This window comes from Nomascus leucogenys, chromosome 4, assembly GCF_006542625.1.
Source record: "Nomascus leucogenys isolate Asia chromosome 4, Asia_NLE_v1, whole genome shotgun sequence".
Taxonomy (NCBI): domain Eukaryota; kingdom Metazoa; phylum Chordata; class Mammalia; order Primates; family Hylobatidae; genus Nomascus; species Nomascus leucogenys.
This window is the reverse complement of record NC_044384.1, coordinates 13,192,950-13,214,755: the sequence shown is the minus strand read 5'-3', so window position 1 is coordinate 13,214,755 and position 21,806 is coordinate 13,192,950. Positions and strand designations below refer to the sequence as shown.

The window sequence follows — 21,806 nt, the reverse complement described above, 5'->3', positions numbered from 1 at the left end:
CATGTAGAGTGGGAAATTCCACAGTCATAAAATTATGCAAAGACTATTTTTTCCTAAAACATTGTTCAGAATAATGATCAAACATTATATTAGTTAACCATGTTTATCACGTAAATTATATTTGACAAATTGAATGAATATATATATTTGAATACATAAACATATATATACACATATATATATATATAGCTGTAAAGACAACATGAAGGATTACATATTTTTCTTTGAACCAACAATGTATTTCATTTTCCCAAGAATTTCTAACAGTATTTATTTCTTTGTTCTTATGTTTTCATTATGAAGATATTGTTTCACTTTGCACTTGTTGAAACTCTTTTTAGCCACTGCTTACTATAGTAAATAAACCATTGTATTCAATTTGACAGTTTTTGCTGATGTTGTGATAGTAGCTACATAATACCTAGACAAACATATCATCCAAATATTCCTTTCTCCAATTATCAGTTGTGCTTTCAGCACATCTCTCTATAACGGTAATATCTATAAATTTACTGTACTATCGAAAATAATACTTAGTAAGCACCACTGCCAAATGGTATAGAAAGTATTATTTTGTTGTGGAAAAGGCATAATATAAACATGATTTTATAAAACACACAATCCTTCGTGAATGGAAAAAGAAAACTAAAGTCATGCACTTCGTTAATTTGCCTTTCTTTTTGTGTATATGTATGTTTGTGTTGTGTAGAATCAGTACAAAATCTAAAAAATAATATAATTATATCACAGAACCACATAAATCTAATTCACATGAACTGACTGAAATATAAAAATCATTTGATCCAAGCCTGCAAAAGCACTTTATTTGACAATAGCAGTAATTATGACTTTAACAAATGAACAAATATGACAAAACTATTATTATTTTATTTGTTAGACCTCATTATATTTAGTTTAAAATTTTATTGTGAATATGGAGAATACCTCAATCTTTAAATAAATATATAGACAAATAAGGGTTAGTTTGATCCCTCAATTTCAGGGAAATTGTTTCTATACATTATTGTACATAGAATCATTTCAAAAGCTTGACAAAGCTTGACAAAACAGATAATCCCACTCCACAGCTACTGATTCATGAGCTGGGCATTTTTTAACAAGCCTCAAAGATGACTTGAAGGCAAATATTTTCATGAAATATCATCACCATCATCATCTTGTCAACCATATTGCGTGTTTACTCTGTGATGATTACTATGCAAAGATAACGGCATTCCTTAATTGACTTGTCTTACAATAATTCTATAGTATATGTTCTATTATGTTGCTATTTTATAAATGCATATACTGAGCATATTGAAGTTAAGTAACTTGTCTTAGCCATAAAGCAACTGGTGGGATTGGAATTAAGACAAAGGATTTTGCTTTCTTTAGAGCTGGTACCTTTAACCAATGTTTTTGCAGAAGCCATTTTCTGGAATATGTATATCTTTTTTTAAAAAAGAAAATGCATGTAGAAGTTGGCTAACACTTATTTATAGAACAGCGTTTTTCAAACTTTTCATAATTTATTCTTATATCAGAAAAAAATACTGCGGGTGAACTCCAATATTTGTATATGCATTTATATACTAATGATTCACAAACACAACTGTTATCACTATGTAAAGTATTTCCTAAAATGAACTCAAAATTGAAATGCAAAAGAATGAAGTAAAGCATAAATATAAATGAAACTTCTCATATTTTTCCATAGTTCATTTAAAAGCATGGTGAGCCTGCTGTGTTATATAAACACTTCCTTGCAGACTTCCCTGTAAGATGAAGGAGCATGGCATCATCATGTTGGATTTTGCCGGTCTGTATCTTCCACCTAATCCTGTTTGGGGTCTATCATTTTCCTTTTCTTCCTCAAGAGGATAATCAGCAGTGATTTTTTTTATGTATTACATTTTAAGTTCTCATTTTACAACATTAAGTCAATGTTGACCAGTAAGTAGAATCTGCATAAAATGTAACGATTTGTACCTCCATGATACGATAGTTTCATGACACTAGTCAAGACTCTTAAACACTCTCAGATTGAGTATCTTCAACTGCAAGACGATTTAATAAATGTAACCTCTAGATCTTCTGGATAAATCACATTAAAAATAACTGAAACTGTAGTTAGAATATATCAAATGTTTAATAAAGGTCCTTATGTCATCTAAACATGTGATTTATTTAAATACTTATAATGTCTGACTTCTTTAAATAAATGCTTATTAATCAGTTCCTGGAGTGCATAAGATAATCACTGGTAATCACCCATTGCTACAAGAATCATCAAAGGAACAGCTCTCAATATAAATGCTATTTAAGCCATGCAAGAAAGGGTTCCTTCCAAGATGGAACGATTGAAAACGGGAAATATTTGCTATGATCATTTACAAATGATTTTAGGTGTATACACCGAAGGTTAGTGTGCACAGTTTCTATTATGTAAAATTTTCAGATTTGGCAGTAGACAACAGTACAAATCTATCATAAATACTTACAAAAACTAAGAGAGTTTAGATAGAATTTTAATTTAGCAGAAGGTTAAAATTCTTACCTTATATTGTCACTGTCATGTCCAAATATAGATTTTGAAAATCATTGTTAATCTAGCAACTTACAAGTTGAATTCTATTTACCTACTTTCCTATTTATTTTAATGGAAAAAACATTCCTGAAAAGTCATATTGGTATTTGAGGAAAATTAAATCTTGGGGTTCTATTTTGAAGACATTTTTTGCACATTCTAGACATAATATCTTCAGATTATGTGGCTTCAGTGAATATCTGCCTACTGAAGCATCACAAAACAGCCTAAACAATCCATATGTATCTCTTTTCTAATCTCCACACCTACAGAACTACTTTCCACAAGGCATTTCAAAGTGCATACTGAAATTCTTACTTTCTATTCACTCTTCCACCTAATTGTTATGTTCCTTCTTTCTCTTAATGAAATCAGCATCCTGTTGAAAGCTCACACTTGAATAAAAGGTTCTTCTCTAATGTTTCCTTCAGCTAACCTCCCATATACATACATTCGAGCATGAAGCCTGACTAGAGATGAACTATGATCAATTCTATGTCTTAAATCCCTTAAGTAAATTCATTTACCTCCTATTACCTCCAAGTTCTTAATTAATAATAATTTTAAAATCTTTATTTTGTACGTATTTAAATATGAACAAATAATTGTACATATTTATGGGATGCAGAGTGGTATTTTGATACATGTATTCAATGTGTAATGACAAAATCAGGGTAATTAGGACAACAATCACCTCAAACATTTATCTTTGTGTGTATGTGTTAGGAACATTCTGAATCCTCTCCTAGCTTTTTAAAAAGTATACATTAAATTATTGTTAACTATATTCACCATACAGTGCTATAGAAAAGCAGAATTTGTTCCTCCTCTCTAGCCATAATTTTAAATCTATTAAACAATCTTTCCCCAGTTCCTCTTCTTCCATTCTTTCCTTTCTCTAATAATCATAATTCTTCACTCTATTTATGTTAGCTTAATTTTATTTTAGCTTTCACATAAGAGTTAGAACTTGCAGTATTTATCTTTCTGTGCCTGACCTATTTCACTTAAAGTAATGCAGTCCAGGTTCATCCATGTTGCTGTGAATGATAGAATTTCATTCTTTTCTATGGCTGAATAGTATTTCATTGTGTATATACACCACATTATATTTATTCTTTTATTTCTTGATGGACACTTAGTTTTCTTCCATATATTGGCTATTGTGAATTGTGTTGCAATACACATTGGAATGCAGGTATATTTTCAATATACTGATGTTATTTCATTTCAATAAATACCCAGTAGTGAGATTGCTGAATCATATACTACTTCTATCTAGTTCTATTTTTAGTTTTTGGAGAAATCTTCATACTGTTATACATAACGGCTGTACTATTTTACCTTCTCGCCAACAATGAAGAAGCTCCATTTTCTCCACATTCACAACAGTATTTTTTTTAGACTTTTTGATAATGGACATTCTAATTGGGGTGAAATAATATCTCATTGTGATTTTGATTTGCATTTCCCTGATGATTAGTGATGTTGAAAATTTTTCCATATACTTATTGGCCTTCGTTCATAAATTCTTGTTATAAATTGTTTATAATAACAGCAAAATAAATAGGAATTGTATTTTTGAAAGTAACCAATAATGTTTCTAGAGTGTTAAATACTAAAAGTCATTTTATTTTCAATCTCACATCTGTGACTCTATCTTAAAGAAATAAATTGATATCTAAAATGTTCTTATACAAAAAATTTATCAATGTATTATTTATTGTGTCTAAACTTAAAGCCTAATTACTGAGATAAGCTGTGTACTTTTTGACATATAAGTTCTCTTAAGTGTTTAAAGATGTTGGATAGGATTATGGCAAAGATATTTGGAGACTTGCATAGTAGAAAAACGTAGCAGTCGAAAAAACTTCAGAGTATCAAGAAAGTAGAGTTCTACATAACGTTGTATTAACAAATAAACTAGTGTTAACAGATGAATACAAATATATATATATTTTTTCTAATTTGTCACTGAAAGAGACCACAACATAAAGAATAATTCTGCTTATTTCTTCCACTAATGTACACCATAAGTTTCCAAATTTGATCTTTTATATCAGCCTTCAATTAAGAAAAAATAATAATTTGCTGTATAGCTGAAGAGAAGTTTTAGGAGTGAATCTCAGGAAACAGAAATAATGAATTGAAGGGTAACTGGAGGTTAAGAATGAAGTTCCACAATTCAAAGTAGTCTTTCAAAGAAGTTGCTGAGAGAGGGAAAACAGAGAGTTGGGATGATAGCAATGAGAGGTTTGGAGTTAATGAGGATTTTTTAGAAGACAGATAATATGCTGAATGAAAATGGGCTAAAGAGGTGGAGCCAAGATGGCTGAATAGGAACAGCTCCGGTCTACAGCTCCCAGCCTGAGTGACACAGAAGACGGGTGATTTCTGCATTTCCGTTTGAGGTACCGGGTTCATCTCACTAGGGAGTGCCAAACAGTGGGTGCAGGACATTCGGTGCAGTGCGCTCTGCGCGAGCCGAAGCAGGGCAAGGCATTGCCTCACTCGGGAAGCACAAGGGGTCAGGGGGTTCCCTTTCCTCCTAGTCAAAGAAAGGGATAACAGACAGCACCGGGAAAATCGGGTCAGTCCCACCCTAATACTACGCTTTTCCAACGGGCCTGGAAAACGGCACACCAGGAGATTGTGTCCTGCACCTGGCTCGGAGGGTCCTATGCCCACGGAGTCTCACTGATTGCTAGCACAGCAGTCTGAGATCAAACTGCAAGGCGGCAGCGAGGCTGGGAAAGGGGCGCCCGCCATTGCCCAGGCCTGCTTAGGTAAACAAAGCAGCCAGGAAGCTCGAACTGGGTGGAGCCCACCACAGCTCAAGAAGGCCTGCCTGCCTCTGTAGGCTCCACCTCTGGGGGCAGAGCACAGACAAACAAAAATTCAACAGGAACCTCTGCAGACTTAAATGTCCCTGTCTGACTGACAGCTTTGAAGAGAGTAGTGGTTCTCCCAGCACACAGCTGGAGATCTGAGAACGGACAGACTGCCTCCTAAAGTGGGTCCCTGACCCCTGAGCAGCCTAACTGGGAGGCACCCTCAGGAGGGACAGACTGACACCTCACTTGGCCGGGTACTCCTCTGAGACAAAACTTCCAGAGGAACTATCAGACAGCTGAATTTGTGGTCTCATGAAAATCCGCTGTTCTGCAGCCACCGCTGCTGACACCCAGCCAAACAGGGTCTGGAGTGGACCTCTAGCAAACTCCAACAGACCTGCAGCTGAGGGTCCTGTCTGGTAGAAGGAAAACTAACAAACAGAAAGGACATCCACACCAAAAACCCATCTGTACATCACCACCATCAAAGACCAAAAGTAGATAAAACCACAAAGATGGGGAAAAAACAGAGCAGAAAAACTGGAAACTCTAAAAAGCAGAGCACCTCTCCTCCTCCAAAGGAACGCAGTTCCTCACCAGCAACGGAACAAAGCTGGATGGAGAATGACTTTGACAAGTTGAGAGAAGAAGGCTTCAGACGATCAAACTACTCCGAGCTACGGGAGGAAATTCAAAACAATAGCAAAGAAGTTAAAAACTTTGAAAAAAAATTAGACGAATGGATAACTAGAATACCCAATGGAGAGAAGGGCTTAAAGGAGCCGATGGAGCTGAAAGCCAAGTATCGAGAACTACGCGAAGACTGCAGAAGCCTTGGTAGCTGACGCGATCAAATGGAAGAAAGGGTATCAGTGATGGAAGATGAAATGAATGAAATGAAGCGAGAAGGGAAGTCTAGAGAAAAAAGAATAAAAAGAAATGAACAAAGCCTCCAAGAAATTTGGGACTATGTGAAAAGACCAAACCTACGTCTGATTGGTGTACCTGAAAATGACGGGGAGAATGGAACCAAGTTGGAAAACACTCTGCAAGATATTATCCAGGAGAACTTCCCCAATGTAGCAAGGCAGGCCAACATTCAGATTCAGGAAATACAGAGAACACCACAAAGATACTCCTCGAGAAGAGCAACTCCAAGACACATAATTGTCAGATTCACCAAAGTTGAAATGAAGGAAAAAATGTTAAGGGCAGCCAGAAAGAAAGGTCGGGTTACCCACAAAGGGAAGCCCATCAGACTAACAGCTGCTCTCTCAGCAGAAACTCTACAAGCCAGAAGAGAGTGGGGGCCGATATTCAACATTCTTAAAGAAAAGAATTTTCAACCCAGAATTTCATATCCAGCCAAACTAAGCTTCATAAGTGAAGGAGAAATAAAATACTTTACAGACAAGCAAATGCTGAGTGATTTTGTCACCACCGGGCCTGCCCTAAAAGAGCTCCTGAAGGAAGCACTAAACATGGAAAGGAACAACCGGTACCAGCCACTGCAAAAACATGCCAAATTGTAAAGACCATCGAGGCTAGAAAGAAACTGCATCAACTAACGAGCAAAATAACCAACTAACATCATAATGACAGGATCAGATTCACACATAACAATATTAACATTAAATGTAAATGGGCTAAATGCTCCAACTAAAAGACACAGACTGGCAAACTGGATAAGGAGTCAGGACCCATCAGTGTGCTGTATTCAGGAAACCCATCTCATGTGCAGAGACACACATAGACTCAAAATAAAGGGATGGAGGAAGATCCATCAAGCAAATGGAAAACAAAAAAAGGCAGGGGTTGCAATCCTAGTCTCTGATAAAATAGACTTTAAACCAACAAAGATCAAAAGAGACAAAGAAGGCCATTACATAATGGTAAAGGGATCAATTCAACAAGAAGAGCTAACTATCCTAAATATATATGCACCCAACACAAGAGCAACCAGATTCATAAAGCAAGTCCTGAGTGACCTACAAAGGGACTTAAACTCCCATACAATAATAATGGGAGATTTTAACACCCCACTGACAACATTAGACAGATCAACGAGACAGAAAGTTAACAAAGATATCCAGGAATTGAACTCAGCTCTGCACAAAGTGGACCTAATAGACATCTACAGAACTCTCCACCCCAAATCAACAGAATATACATTTTTTTCAGCACCACACCACACCTATTCCAAAATTGACCACATAGTTGGAAGTAAAGCTCTCCTCAGCAAATGTAAAAGAATAGAAATTATAACAAACTGTCTCTCAGACCACAGTGCAATCAAACTAGACCTCAGGATTAAGAAACTCACTCAAAACTGCTCAACTACATGGAAACTGAACAACCTGCTCCTGAATGACTATTGGGTACATAATGAAATGAAGGCAGAAATAAAGATGTTCTTTGAAACCAACGAGAACAAAGACACAACATACCGGAATCTCTGGGACACATTCAAGAAGGTGTGTAGAGGGAAATTTATAGCACTAAATGCCCACAAGAGAAAGCAGGAAAGATCCAAAATTGACACACTAACATCACAATTAAAAGAACTAGAAAAGCAAGAGCAAACACACTCAAAAGCTAGCAGAAGGCTAGAAATAACTAAAATCAGAGCAGAACTGAAGGAAATAGAGACACAAAAAACTCTTCAAAAAATTAATGAATCCAGGAGCTGGTTTTTTGAAAAGATCAACAAAATTGATAGACCGCTAGCAAGACTAATAAAAAGGAAAAGAGAGAAGAATCAAATAGATGCAATAAAAAATGAAAAAGGGGATATCACCACCGATCCCACAGAAATACAATCTACCATCAGAGAATACTACAAACACCTCTATGCAAATAAACTAGAAAATCTAGAAGAAATTGATAAATTCCTCGACAAATACACCCTCCCAAGACTAAACCAGGAAGAAGCTGAATCTCTAAATAGACCAATAACAGGCTCTGAAATTGTGGCAATAATCAATAGCCTACCAACCAAAAAGAGTCCAGGACCTGATGGATTCACAGCCGAATTCTACCAGAGGTACAAGGAGGAATTGGTACCATTCCTTCTGAAACTATTCCAATTGATAGAAAAAGAGGGAATCCTACCTAACACATTTTATGAGGCCAGCATCGTCCTGATACCAAAGCCTGGCAGAGACATAACCAAAAAAGAGAATTTAAGACCAATATCCTTGATGAACATTGATGCAAAAATCCTCAATAAAATACTGGCAAACCGAATCCAGCAGCACATCAAAAAGCTTATCCACCATGATCAAGTGGGCTTCATCCCTAGGATGCAAGGCTGGTTCAACAAACGCAAATCAATAAATGTAATCCAGCATATAAACAGAACCAAAGGCAAAAACCACATGATTATCTCAACAGACGCAGAAAAGGCATTTGACAAAATTCAATAACCCTTCATGTTAAAAACTCTCAATAAATTAGGTATTGATGGGACATATCTCAAAATAATAAGAGCTATCTATGACAAGCCCACAGCCAATATCATACTGAACGGGCAAAAACTGGAAGCATTCCCTTTGAAAACTGGCAAAAGACAGGGATGCCCTCTCTCACCACTCCTATTCAACACAGTGCGGGAAGTTCTGGCCAGGGCAATCAGGCAGGAGAAGGAAATAAAGGGTATTCGATTAGGAGAAGAGGAAGTCAAATTGTCCCTGTTTGCAGATGACATGATTGTATATCTAGAAAACCCCATCGTCTCAGCCCAAAATCTCCTTAAGCTGATTAGCAACTTCAGCAAAGTCTCAGGATACAAAATCAATGTACAAAAATCACAAGCATTCTTGTACACCAATAACAGACAAACAGAGAGCCAAATCATGAGTGAACTCCCATTCACAATTGCTTCAAAGAGAATAAAATACCTAGGAATCCAACTTACAAGGGATGTGAAGGATCTCTTCAAGGAGAACTACAAACCACTGCTCAATGAAATAAAAGAAGATGCAAACAAATGGAAGAACATTCCATGATCATGGGTTGGAAGAATCAATATCGTGAAAATGGCCATACTGCCCAAGGTAATTTATAGATTCAATGCCATCCCCATCAAGCTACCAATGACTTTCTTCACAGAATTGAAAAAAACTACTTTAAAGTTCATTTGGAACCAAAAAAGAGCCCGCGTCACCAAGTCAATCCTAAGCCAAAAGAACAAAGCTGGAGGCATCACGCTACCTGACTTCAAACTATACTACAAGGCTACAGTAACCAAAACAGCATGGTTCTGGTACCAAAACAGAGACAGAGATCAATGGAACAGAACAGAGCCCTCAGAAATCATGCCGCATATCTACAACCATCTGATCTTTGACAAACCTGACAAAAACAAGAAATGGGGAAAGGATTCCCTATTTAATAAATGGTGCTGGGAAAACTGGCTAGCCATATGTAGAAAGCTGAAACTGGATCCCTTCCTTACACCTTATACAAAAATTAATTCAAGATGGATTAAAGACTTAAATGTCAGACCTAAAACCATTAAAATCCTACAAGAAAACCTAGGCAATACCATTCAGGACATAGGTGTGGGCAAGGACTTCATGTCTGAAACACCAAAAGCAATGGCAACAAAAGCCAAAATTGACAAATGGGATCTAATTAAACTAAAGGGCTTCTGCACTGCAAAAGAAACTACCATCAGAGTGAACAGGCAACCTACAGAATGGGAGAACATTTTTGCAACCTACTCATCTGACAACGGGCTAATATCCAGAATCTACCATGAACTCAAACAAATTTACAAGAAAAAAACAACCCCATCAAAAAGTGGGCAAAGGACATGAACAGACACTTCTCAAAAGAAGACATTTATACAGCCAAAAAACACATGAAGAAATGCTCATCATCACTGGCCATCAGAGAAATGCAAATCAAAACCACAGTGAGATACCATCTCACACCAGTTAGAATGGCCATCATTAAAAAGTCAGGAAACAACAGGTGCTGGAGAGGATGTGGAAAAATAGGAACACTTTTACACTGTTGGTGGGACTGTAAACTAGTTCAACCATTGTGGAAGTCAGTGTGGCGATTCCTCAGGGATCTAGAACTAGAAATACCATTTGACCCAGCCATCCCATTCCTGGGTATATACCCAAAGGACTATAAATCATGCTGCTATAAAGACACATGCACACGTATGTTTACTGTGGCACTATTCACAATAGCAAAGAGTTGGAACCAACCCAAATGTCCAACAACAATAGACTGGATTAAGAAAATGTGGCACATATACACCATGGAATACTATGCAGCCATAAAAAATGATGAGTTCATGTCCTTTGTAGGGACATGGATGAAACTGGAAAACATAATTCTCAGTAAACTATCGCAAGGACAAAACACCAAACACTGCATGTTCTCACTCATAGGTGGGAATTGAACAATGAGAACTCATGGACACAGGAAAGGGAACATCACACTCCAGGGGATGTTGTGGGGTGGGAGAAGGGGGGAGGGACAGCATTAGGAGACATATCTAATGCTAAATGACGAGTTAATGGGTGCAGCAAAACAACATGGCACCTGGATACATATGTAACAAACCTGCACATTGTGCACATGTACCCTAAAACCTAAAGTATAATAATTAAAAAATAAATAAATAAATAAATAAATAAATAAAAAGAAAATGGGCTAAATGCCCCACTTTTTAAAGACCCAACTGTGTGCTGAATTAAAAATATCTGTTTCATGTACAATGACACCCACAGGCTCAAAGTAAAGGAATGGAGAAAAATCTATCAAGCAAACAGAAAACAAGAAAGAGCAGGAGCTACTATTCTTCTTTCAGACAAAACAGACAACTATCAAAAAGGACAAAAAATGGCATCACATAATGATAACGGGTTCATTTCAACAAGAAGACTTAATTATACTAAATATATACGCACCCAACACTGGAGCACAAAGATTTATAAACCAAGGTATTGAAGACCTACGAAGAAACTTAGATAAACACACAATCATAATTGGGAGACTTTAACACCCCAATGACAGTATCAGACACACTAATGAGTTAGAAAACTAATAAAGATATTCCGAACCTAAACTTGACACTTTACTAAATAGAACTAACAGACATCTACAGAGCACTCCATCAAACAACAGTAGAATATACATTTTTCTTATGTACATATGGCACATGCTCTAAAATCAACCATACACTTGGCCATAAAGCAATTCTCAATATATTCAAAAAGCCCAAAGTCATACGAATCCCAACCTTGGAACACAGTGCAATAACAATAAAAATAAATACTAAGAAAATCACTCAAAACCATACAGTTACATGGAAATTAAACAAATTGCTCCTGAACAACCTTCAGGTAAACAGTGAAATTAAGGCAGAAAGGAAGAAGTTCTTTGAAACTAATGAAAATATAGACACAACATACCAGAATCTCTGGAACACTGCTAAAGCAGTGTTAAGAGGAAAGTTTATTAGTCTTAAATGTCCATATCAAAAAGTTAGAAAGATCTTTACTTAACAACGTAACATCACACCTAGAGGAAATACAAAAACAAGAGCAAACCGACCCCAGAGCTAACATAAAAAATAGCTAGCTGAACTGAAAGAAATGTAGACATGAAAAACACACATAACATCAAAAAAACCAAAGTTGTTCTTTGAAAGAATAAATAAGATTAGTAGAGTACTAGAAGACTAATAAAGAAAAAAAAAAGGATCCAAATAAACACAACTGGAAATGTCCAAGGGGACATTACCAATGGCCCCACAGAAAAAAACAAAACAAAACAAAAAAACCCGAGAGACTGTATGCACACATAGTAGAAAACCTAGAAGACATTGATAAATTCCTGGAAACATACAACCACCCAAGATTGAATCAGGAAGAAATTTAAACAGATCAATAGTGAGTTCCAAAATTGAATCAGTAATAAAAAACCTACCTAACAGGAAAAGCCCTGGACTAGACGAATTCACAGCCAAATTATACCAGATACTATAAAGAAGAGGGCGTACAATTTTACTGAAACTATTTCAAAAATTAGAGGAGGATGGACTCCTTTCTAACTCGTTCTATAAGGCCAGCATCATTCTAATACCAAAATCTGTCAGAGACTCAACAGCAGAAGAAAACTTCAGGCCAATATCCTGGTGAACATAGATTCAAAAGTCCTCAACAAAATACTAACAAACCAAATACAGCAACATATCAAATTTAATCCATCATGATAAAATTACCTTTTTCCTGGGATGCAAGATTTGTTTAACATATGTAAATAAATAAATGTGATTCATAACATAAGCAGAACCAGAAACAAAAATCACATGATCATGTCCATACACACAGAAAAGCTTTTGATAACATTTAATATCTCTTCATATTAAAAACCCTGAAAAAAAAGGCATAAAAGGGACATACCTGAAAAATAGTAAGAGCCATCTATGACAAATTCACAGCAAACATGATACTGAATGGGCAAGTGCTGGAAACATTTCCCTTGAGAACTGGAACAAGACAAGGATGCTGACTCTCACCACTCCTATTTAATATAATTTTGGAAGTCCTAACCAGAGAAATGTCAAGATAAAGAATTAAAATGCTAACATAGGAAGAGGTAATGTCAAAATATCTCTCTTCACAGATAATATGATTCTATACCTAGAAAAGTCTGCCCAGAGGTTCCTAGATCTCATTAAAATTTCAGCAAAGTTTTGGGATACAGTATCAAGGTACAAAAATCAGTAACATTTCTATATACGGATAACATCCATGCTGAGAGCCAAATCAGGACCACAATCCCACTCAGATAGCCACAAATAGAATAAAATACCTAGGAATACAGCTAGTCAGGGAGGTGTAATTTCTCTATAATGAGAATTACAAAACTTACTGAAAATCAAAGAGGACACAAATAAATGAAAAAACATTCCATGCTCATGGATAGGATTAATCAATATTGTTAAAATGACCATAATCCTCAAGCAATTTACAGTTTCAATGCTGTTTTTATCAAACTACCAATGACGTTCATCACAAAATTAAAAAAAAATCATACTAATGTTCACAGGAAACCACAAAAGAGCCCAAAGAGCCAAAGCAATCCTAAGTTAAAAAAAAAAAAAAAAAAAAAAAGCTGGAAGAATCACACTACCTGACTTAAAAGTGTACTACAAGGCTACAGTAATTAAAACAGTATGGTACTGGTACAAAAACAGACTCATAGACCAATAGAACTGGTTAGAGAACCTAGAGGCTGCATATCCACAACCATCTGATCTTCGATGAAGCCATCCATAATAAGCAATGGGGAAAGGACTCCTTTTAAATAAATGGTGCTGGGATAACTGGCTAGGCATATGCAGAAGATTTAAACTGGACCCCTTCCTTCCTCCATATGAAAAAATCAGTACAGATTAAATACTTAAATGTAAATCCTACAACTATAAACACCCGAGGAGAAAACCTAGGAAATACTATCCTGGACATAGGCCCTGGCAAAGATTCCATAACAGACTCCAAAAGTGATTGGAACAAAAATTAACATTGACATATGGGACCTAATCAAACTAAAGAGCTTCTGCACAGCAAAAGAAACTATCAACGGAGCAAACAGACAACACACAGAATCAGAGAAAATATTTGCAAACTATTCATCTGACAAATCCAGAATCTATAAGGTACTTAAACAAATCAGCAAGCAAAAAACAAACAACCCCATTTAAAAATGGGAAAAGGATATGAACAGAGCTTCTCAAAAGAAGACATGCACACAGCCAACAAGCCTATTAAAAAAATGAGAACACTTGGACACAGGAAGGGGAACATCACGCACCTGGGCCTGTCATGGGGTGGGGAGAAGGGAGAGGGATAGCATTAGGAGATATACCTAATGTAAATGAGGAGTTAATGGGTACAGCACACCAACATGGCACATGTATACCTATGTAACAAACCTGCACGTGGTGCACATGTACCCTAGAATTTAAAGTATAAAAAAAGTATTCCAAATAACACTAATCATTAGAGAAATGCAAATCAAGGTCACAATGAGATACCATCTCACACCAGTCAGAATGGCTCTTACTATGTCAGAATATAACAGATGCTGGCAAATTTGCATAGAAAAGGGAATTCTTACACACTGCTGATGTGAATGTAAATTAGTTCAGCCACTATGAAAAGCAGTTTGGAGATACCTCAAAGATCTTAGAACTACCATTCAACTCGGCAACCCTAGTAGTGGATTATATTACTACCATTCAACTCAGCAATCCTAGTAGTGGATTATTAACTATATATTTGAAGGAATATATAGTTCCACCATAAAGACATATGCACAAATATGTTCATCACAGCACTTTTCACAATAGGAAAGACATGGAATCAACCTAGATGCTCATCAACAATGGACAGAATAAGGAAATTTGACAATTTTACACAATGGAATACTATACAGCCATAAAAATGAGATCATGTCCTTTGCCTCAATAGGATGGAACTGGAGGCCATTATCTTAAGCAAACTAATGCAAGAACAGAAAATCAAATACTTTATGTTCTCACTTATAAGTGGAAAACTAAACATTGAGTACATATGGACACCAGAGTAATAGACACTGGGGCCTACTTCAGGGTGGGGTGAGAAGAGGGCGAGAATCAAAAAACTATGTGTCAGGTAGTATTATCACTACCAGGGTGATGATATAATTTGTACACTAAACCGCAGCAACATACAATTTACAAATTTACACATGTAACAAGCCAGCACATGTACTCCCTGAAACTCAGAGTTAGAAAGTAAAAATTTAATTGAAGTTATAATAAAATATCGAATACTAAAATGGAAAGTACACTTCAAAGACATGTTATAAAAGGTAAATAAGAATATATTATTATTTTGATACAAAATATTTTGGAATTCAATCTCTTGAGATAAGAATTATTTTAGTTTCAAATTGTATAATATAAAATTGAATGTTTAGACTCTCTTTCATAAAGGATATAATGTAAAAAATTGTATCACTTGTTTTATATTTATTTTTTATATTTTCTGCACATTAACTTAAAATAAATTCAGAGTATTTAATCATGAAAAGGTATTGTCAACATAAAATGTGGAGCCAGATGGACTAGGTTAGCACAATGTTTAATGCTATTATTGCATATTTTGGGGATTTTTTTAAATTGTCTGCTATTAGCTGTGTATGAAGAGTGACTAAGTAATATTTAGCCAGCACGGAAAGAGAAATATCACATTTTGTCATCTTTATGTGGAATCTAAAACAATGGAACTCATAGAGGCATAAAGTAGACGGGTATTTACCGAGGCTGGTGGGGTGGGGCAGATGAGGAAATGAAGGTCAAATCTCAGACAGGAGGAGTATGTTTCATGTTTCAGAAGGGGTTCTATGAGACAGTGTGGCGAACACAGTTAATAGTAGAGTATTCTACATTTCAAAATTCCTAAGAGAGCAAAGTTCAAATGTTCTCACCACAAAAAATGTTAAATATTTGAGGTGATGGATATATTAACTGGCCTGATTTAATCATTCCACATTGTTTTCATGAATTCTAAAATCAGTTTATGTCTCATAAATTTATTCAATTATAAATTGTCAATTTTCAATAAAAAATAAATATTGAAAACATCCTATAAACAGATTAATAAATTGTTTTAACATTAATGGTATGAATATAGGATAAATAAATTCCTACTCTTTAATTCAAAAATGAGAAATTTGAGAATATCGCCTTAATTATAAACAAAAATGTGTATGGTATAAAACAAAACAGAAGTGTTTTGAGTTTTTTAAACACAGAAGACAGTAAAGTATACCTCCAAGGGTTGTATGTAATGGGTTAAAAATATGTATCAACTTAAGGAAGGAAAACAGTCATGAACATTTATGAAAAAGTCGTGAATATAGTTAATTCATATTACAAGCTGGATTTAAAAATAAAGATAGATAGGATATCTTAAGTTTGTAAATTCTTTGAAATTGGTACCGATAGAATAAACATAGTTTTTTTTAGTACTTAAATGTAACAGCATTTAGTTTAATCTAAATGCGTGACTGGGATTATTGAATAAATAAATGTGTCTTTATTCCTAAAATTTTAAGTTTTGTGGACTCTGAACCTGCACCAAATTGTCAATAAGTATACAGACAGCTAGTATATGCTGTTGAAAGGGATGCTGTTTTATATAAAATAATTCCTTACTTTATTTTTTAAAAATCTGGCGACCCTAAAGTTCTAATGTTTTGTTTCATAATGTTTAAGAGCCAGTTAAGTAATGTCTTGCTGAGATTTTTAATATTTAACTCACCCTCTTAAAAGTCTATTGCTTTTTCCTTTTTTATACACAAAAAAATCCCAATGATATAATTATAATCTCATAAAAATCATATTTGTGAGTTAAGAATTGTGTGTTTTAAACACTGGTTTAAAAATGCAATATACACACACATACACAAAATGACAACATTGCTCTATATCTTTAAAAATACTTTAAATTAAATTTCATATAAGTGGTTTTATTAAATCCATATTGTATAAAATGACATGAAAGTTTTATAAATAATTCATGTGGTCTCGAAATTATCAAAGGAGTATACACATGCATTCAAAATTATCTGTTAATAGAGAAATGTGTAGCCAGGTACACATATGTGTGTGAAAACATAAATACACTTATTTGTTATTAACCAATAAATTTGGAGTCAAATCCTCATATGCCTACAGGGTTGGGTTATTCGATAAGCATTCGACAAAGGAGAGAAAATAATCAAAAATAAACCAATGTCTTACATAGTCCCCCAAAGAAAAGTCTTATTTAGAAGAAGGGGAATTATATCCACCTGACGAGTGACATTGTAGCCCATTTATTTCTCAACAAATACTATGGGGGAAGAGTTATATTTTGCTTTACCAGTTCAAGAGCAATTTCAAGCACTGTCAAGAAGTATTTGCTTGGTGACAAATGACACTACTCTCTTGAAGATTCAGAGATGTATCTATACCTTTTCTCTTTGCCTTTATTATTATTCTAGTAACATTTTATGTTTACCTTTATGTTTAGTAGTATTATCTCTCCATCAAAGAAAGTCATATATTCTCCATCAGGCCTTTTTTAGGAATAAAATAGATGGCAAACTCTCTGACACAATTTAACTACAAAACAACTTATAGACAGAAAAATAGTGACTTTTTTTCTGTGATGTGTTTATGGTTTGCTCATTTCCACAGGAATGACATTTCTAAATTTTGCACACAGATAAAATCGCCTAGGTTATTTCAAGACACGACTGATGTGCCAAAATTATCCCCACTTTAATACAGCATCTTGCAAATTTGCAAATTTCATTTATCATGAAACTTCTTAGAATTAAAAAAACAGCTAAACTGGATCTAATGCTCTGGTATGTTGAAAAACCACTGTCCTAAAATAACATTTCAAATTTCACTTGTTGTGCCAAAGCAGGATTTCTAAAAATGATGTTTTGCTTTAATCTTAAGACATACTTAGATGATTCTGAATATAATTATTGAGTAATTAATGTGACACATTTTGACAAATGTATGTATTCTAGAGTATGTTTTAAATTCAGACAAGCATTCTCTTAACGAATCATATCAGCATATTCAAGAGCGTAGGCATCATTTGAAAAGGAAATTGATCTGTTACACATTTTGACAGGTTTTAGAGCATTTAGCTGTATTCTCTCAACTGAAAGGTGGTGAGAGTGGGTTAAAAAAAACTCTTTAAGGGTACAGTTTATCTTGTTTTGTTTTGATTTTATTTTAAAGTGGCAAACATCTTTCTAGTCACTTTTGCAAAGACACTCATTTTGTCAATCAGAGGCTGTCTTCACCATTGATAGAAAGCATTCCTGTGGGATTATTGTTAGCTTCCATACTTAGTTGTGTTTCAACTTCAATCTGTTTCACCAAAGCAAAGATACAGGTGATAGAAGATCATGGATGTTAAAGGGAATCGTCATGACAACAAATTTTTCTTATTCACCAGCATGGTTCTCAAACACTTGGTTAGGAGCAATAAATTCTCATGTAAAGAAGGTATATAGAAAGATCAGTATCTCCTTTTAAACAGTTTAACACATTTATTCCTATTGCATTACTACTCACTAACATGCTGAATACTGCTATATAATGTTTTAAACATAACATATATTTAACAGTACATGCTAAGATCATGAGTGGCAAAACTGGTCAGTTTATATTTAGTTATAGATGATATATATCAGATTATATGTAGCTCTATTAGGAGAAATTCCTGAAAGATGGATCTGGTTTCTTAAGAATGCATAGGAGGCATCTGCGCACGTCATTTTAAAGCATCTTCAATTTATGATAACTTAATCAAAATTTTTTTTATGTTTCTTGAGGAAATGTACCTTACAAACATTCCAAAGTGAAAAACAAAACAAAACAAAAAATATAAGTAGAAGACATATGCTTTTAGATATATGCAGATGTGTTTGTGTGTGCCTAAAATTATAAATATTTCACTGCAGGATAAGTAAAGAATTTACTAATGTGTAAGACTGTAAAAATCAGATATTTATATAATGATATGAGCATTTCTTTCACTGCTATAAAGTCTTGGTTAAGTGGAAAACATATGTAAAGGAAAGGAGATCTGGTGGTTTCTAAATGACATAAATTGATTGCTTAAAAATTTTGAATAATTGCAGACAATAATGAAATGCTTATTCCTTTTAAAAATAAATTTGTTAGTTATTTTATTTGGTCAATATAAATGTTCACATTACATTGAAATTTAAATTCCTGCAAATTAAAAATTATAGTAAGTAGGCATACTGCTGATAATTACAATATTATATTAAGAATTTGAAAAAAGAATATATTAATGCATATAATTTACTTAATATTGTAACTACATCTAAAGCATAAATATATATTACTAAATTTTCAAATATTTTATCTAAATAATGTCTTTCTTACAGATATATTAATTCAACAAATGAATTAATAGAGCTAAAATATAAATTGACATAATCTAAAGAAAACCTTTGCCACTCTATTTATGTATTTTTTGTTGCTAAATATTTTGTTTTTATATTTAATAGATTTATTAAATCCCTTTGGTAAACTTATTTGGAAATATTTTATTATAGTTAGTAATTCAATTAAAATTGCATGTACCAAATTAGAATTGAAACAATATAAAATTTTTTTACAGTATGCATTTTCCTAATTTATACTTTTCTTAATTTATACTATCTTTCATATTTGAGAAATTACCTTTTGTGTTATGTATAAATGTTACAATACATATAGGTAAATTAATATGTGTGTACAATTTTAGACATATATGTGTTTTTATTCATAGTAATGCTAATATTTAAATTTTTTTGGAATTATAATATACTTAAAATTTTTCATATTTATTGTGTATATGAATATTTTTTCCCATATACTTAATGATGACAACTCTACTGTTCATATTATCTGATCTACATGGTAAATACATGATAAATAAAAAATAAAACCTTGAACAAAGAAAAAAGTGCAAAGATAGAAAGACATGCAAAGAAAGGTTGATTCGTTTATTCTAAGAAACTTGAGAAGTTTTAAATATCCTAACATAGGTGTAACTTCCCCCCCACCCCAATAATCTATGTTACAGAGATGGAGAATTGTTCTCACAAATACGTGTTTTGATAAAGTTCAGTACACATCATGGTTTTAAAATTTTTAGAATATTTTCCTTATTTCCTATGTAAATATTTTCCTTAATTTTTTATAATATTTTCCTAGCAACAGTTTGTCAAGTACTTTTTGACCTACTGACTCATTAAAGATGATGCATGTAGTTTATAATATGCCTGATTATCATAGTCTTACCTTTGTAACTTCACCTTCTAGTTCTGTGAAAATTGAACAGCAAATTTCGTGTTGGACACATGAGGAAGAGTAGGAAAAACTTTCTTCTTTATGCTTCACAGTCTTCTCAGCAAACTCTCGATGTGCCTCATTGCCCAGAGTTACAGACGCTTGTGCTTTTAGTACCACAACACTGTCAGTATGTCACTGCTTACTCAATGCTATTTTGGGTTCTCTGAGTAGAGTCATAAACACTGAGCCTTTTGTGCATAATATCATAAGGGCACTCTGACACTGTTTCATAGTCTGGAATTAAAATGCAGACAGCTAAGCGAGTAGTATGAGCTGATTATCTTTTTTTTTTTTTCCTTAACAACAAGCAAAAACAAAATAAAGTACTTATTGGCCTGAGTTGACAAAGAGAGAATTCAACTTATGTACAAGAATTTTGCAAGTAGAGAGGACATGCCCTCTGTTTGGGGATTAGCTGATGAAACAAATGATCAATTTAAAGCAGACACAAAACTTACTAAAAAGAGAAATGATTTTCCACTGTGTGTCTATGCCTTCTGGCTGTTTCTTAATTCGATCATTTCTCCTCAGAAATAAAGTAAAAGACATAATGAGAGAGAAATGTCTAAACTTTAATAAGTCCTTTTCTTTTCCCTGGTTTATTATTATGTAAAATATTTTATTTTATTAATGTTTATAATTAGATTTTGATATAAGCTATTATTATTTAATATAAAATACATATGTATTCTCTATGCTGTTTACTCAAGCTGTTATTTAGTTAAAAATCATTTTTGAGCCAAACTAGAGAAACATTAAAATATTAAAAGTTTCTTAAATTATACCTATATAATAAGAAAGTCTATGTGGGGCAGGATTATTCAAACATCCTGTTAATTCTGATAGATATTTTGGTCACTATCCTCTTAGATTTTTCACTTTCTCTTATTTTTTGAGGAAAGAAATGGCAAAAGCTATATGGGCAGTAAATAGGATACACAAGCACACACATATACACACATGCACATGTGCACACATGCATACACATACATGTGCACACACATATACATACGCACACACACGCACAAATGCACATCCTATGAAGTTGTGAATGTTAGGAGGAATCGATAATTTATGAACAAATCCTGAAGAGATGAACCTGGGAGAATAGATTGTGGATAGCAGGAAAAGGATAATGTGGAAAAAGTTTATTTTTTCAGGTAGAAAAAAACATTCAGGTAGTAAAAAACATTTCTAGGTGTTTCAAGATGTTAGTAAATCAGGAAAAAAATAAATTTTACAAAGAACCTCTGAGGTATTCTTATATATTTCCCCTTCATATTTTTTACAATATCAAAAAAGGTGGAGACACCTGTTTAAAATATTTATTTACATAATTCACTGTTCTATCTATGACCTAGTCTAGGATTTCTGTAAGAATCTAACATTTTATGTGATGCCAATTTATATCTTGATGTTTATAAAATACAAAGCT

The 21,806-nt window shown here is 33.9% G+C and overlaps 1 protein-coding gene across 3 annotated transcripts in view; it reads right to left on the bottom strand.

The window, feature by feature from the left end:
• Positions 1-20,496, bottom strand: part of CDH19 (cadherin 19) — a 108,800-nt gene extending 88,304 nt beyond the window's left edge. For 2 of the 3 annotated variants that reach the window (XM_003264324.4, XM_004087697.3), the window contains exon 1: positions 20,321-20,448. The gene's annotated coding sequence lies outside the window, so the exon portion shown is untranslated. Of the gene's footprint in view, positions 1-20,320 lie in introns of all 3 variants that reach the window. The other variant, XR_001115579.2, reaches the window with a different exon arrangement.
• Between the last annotated feature and the right edge of the window lie 1,310 nt (positions 20,497-21,806).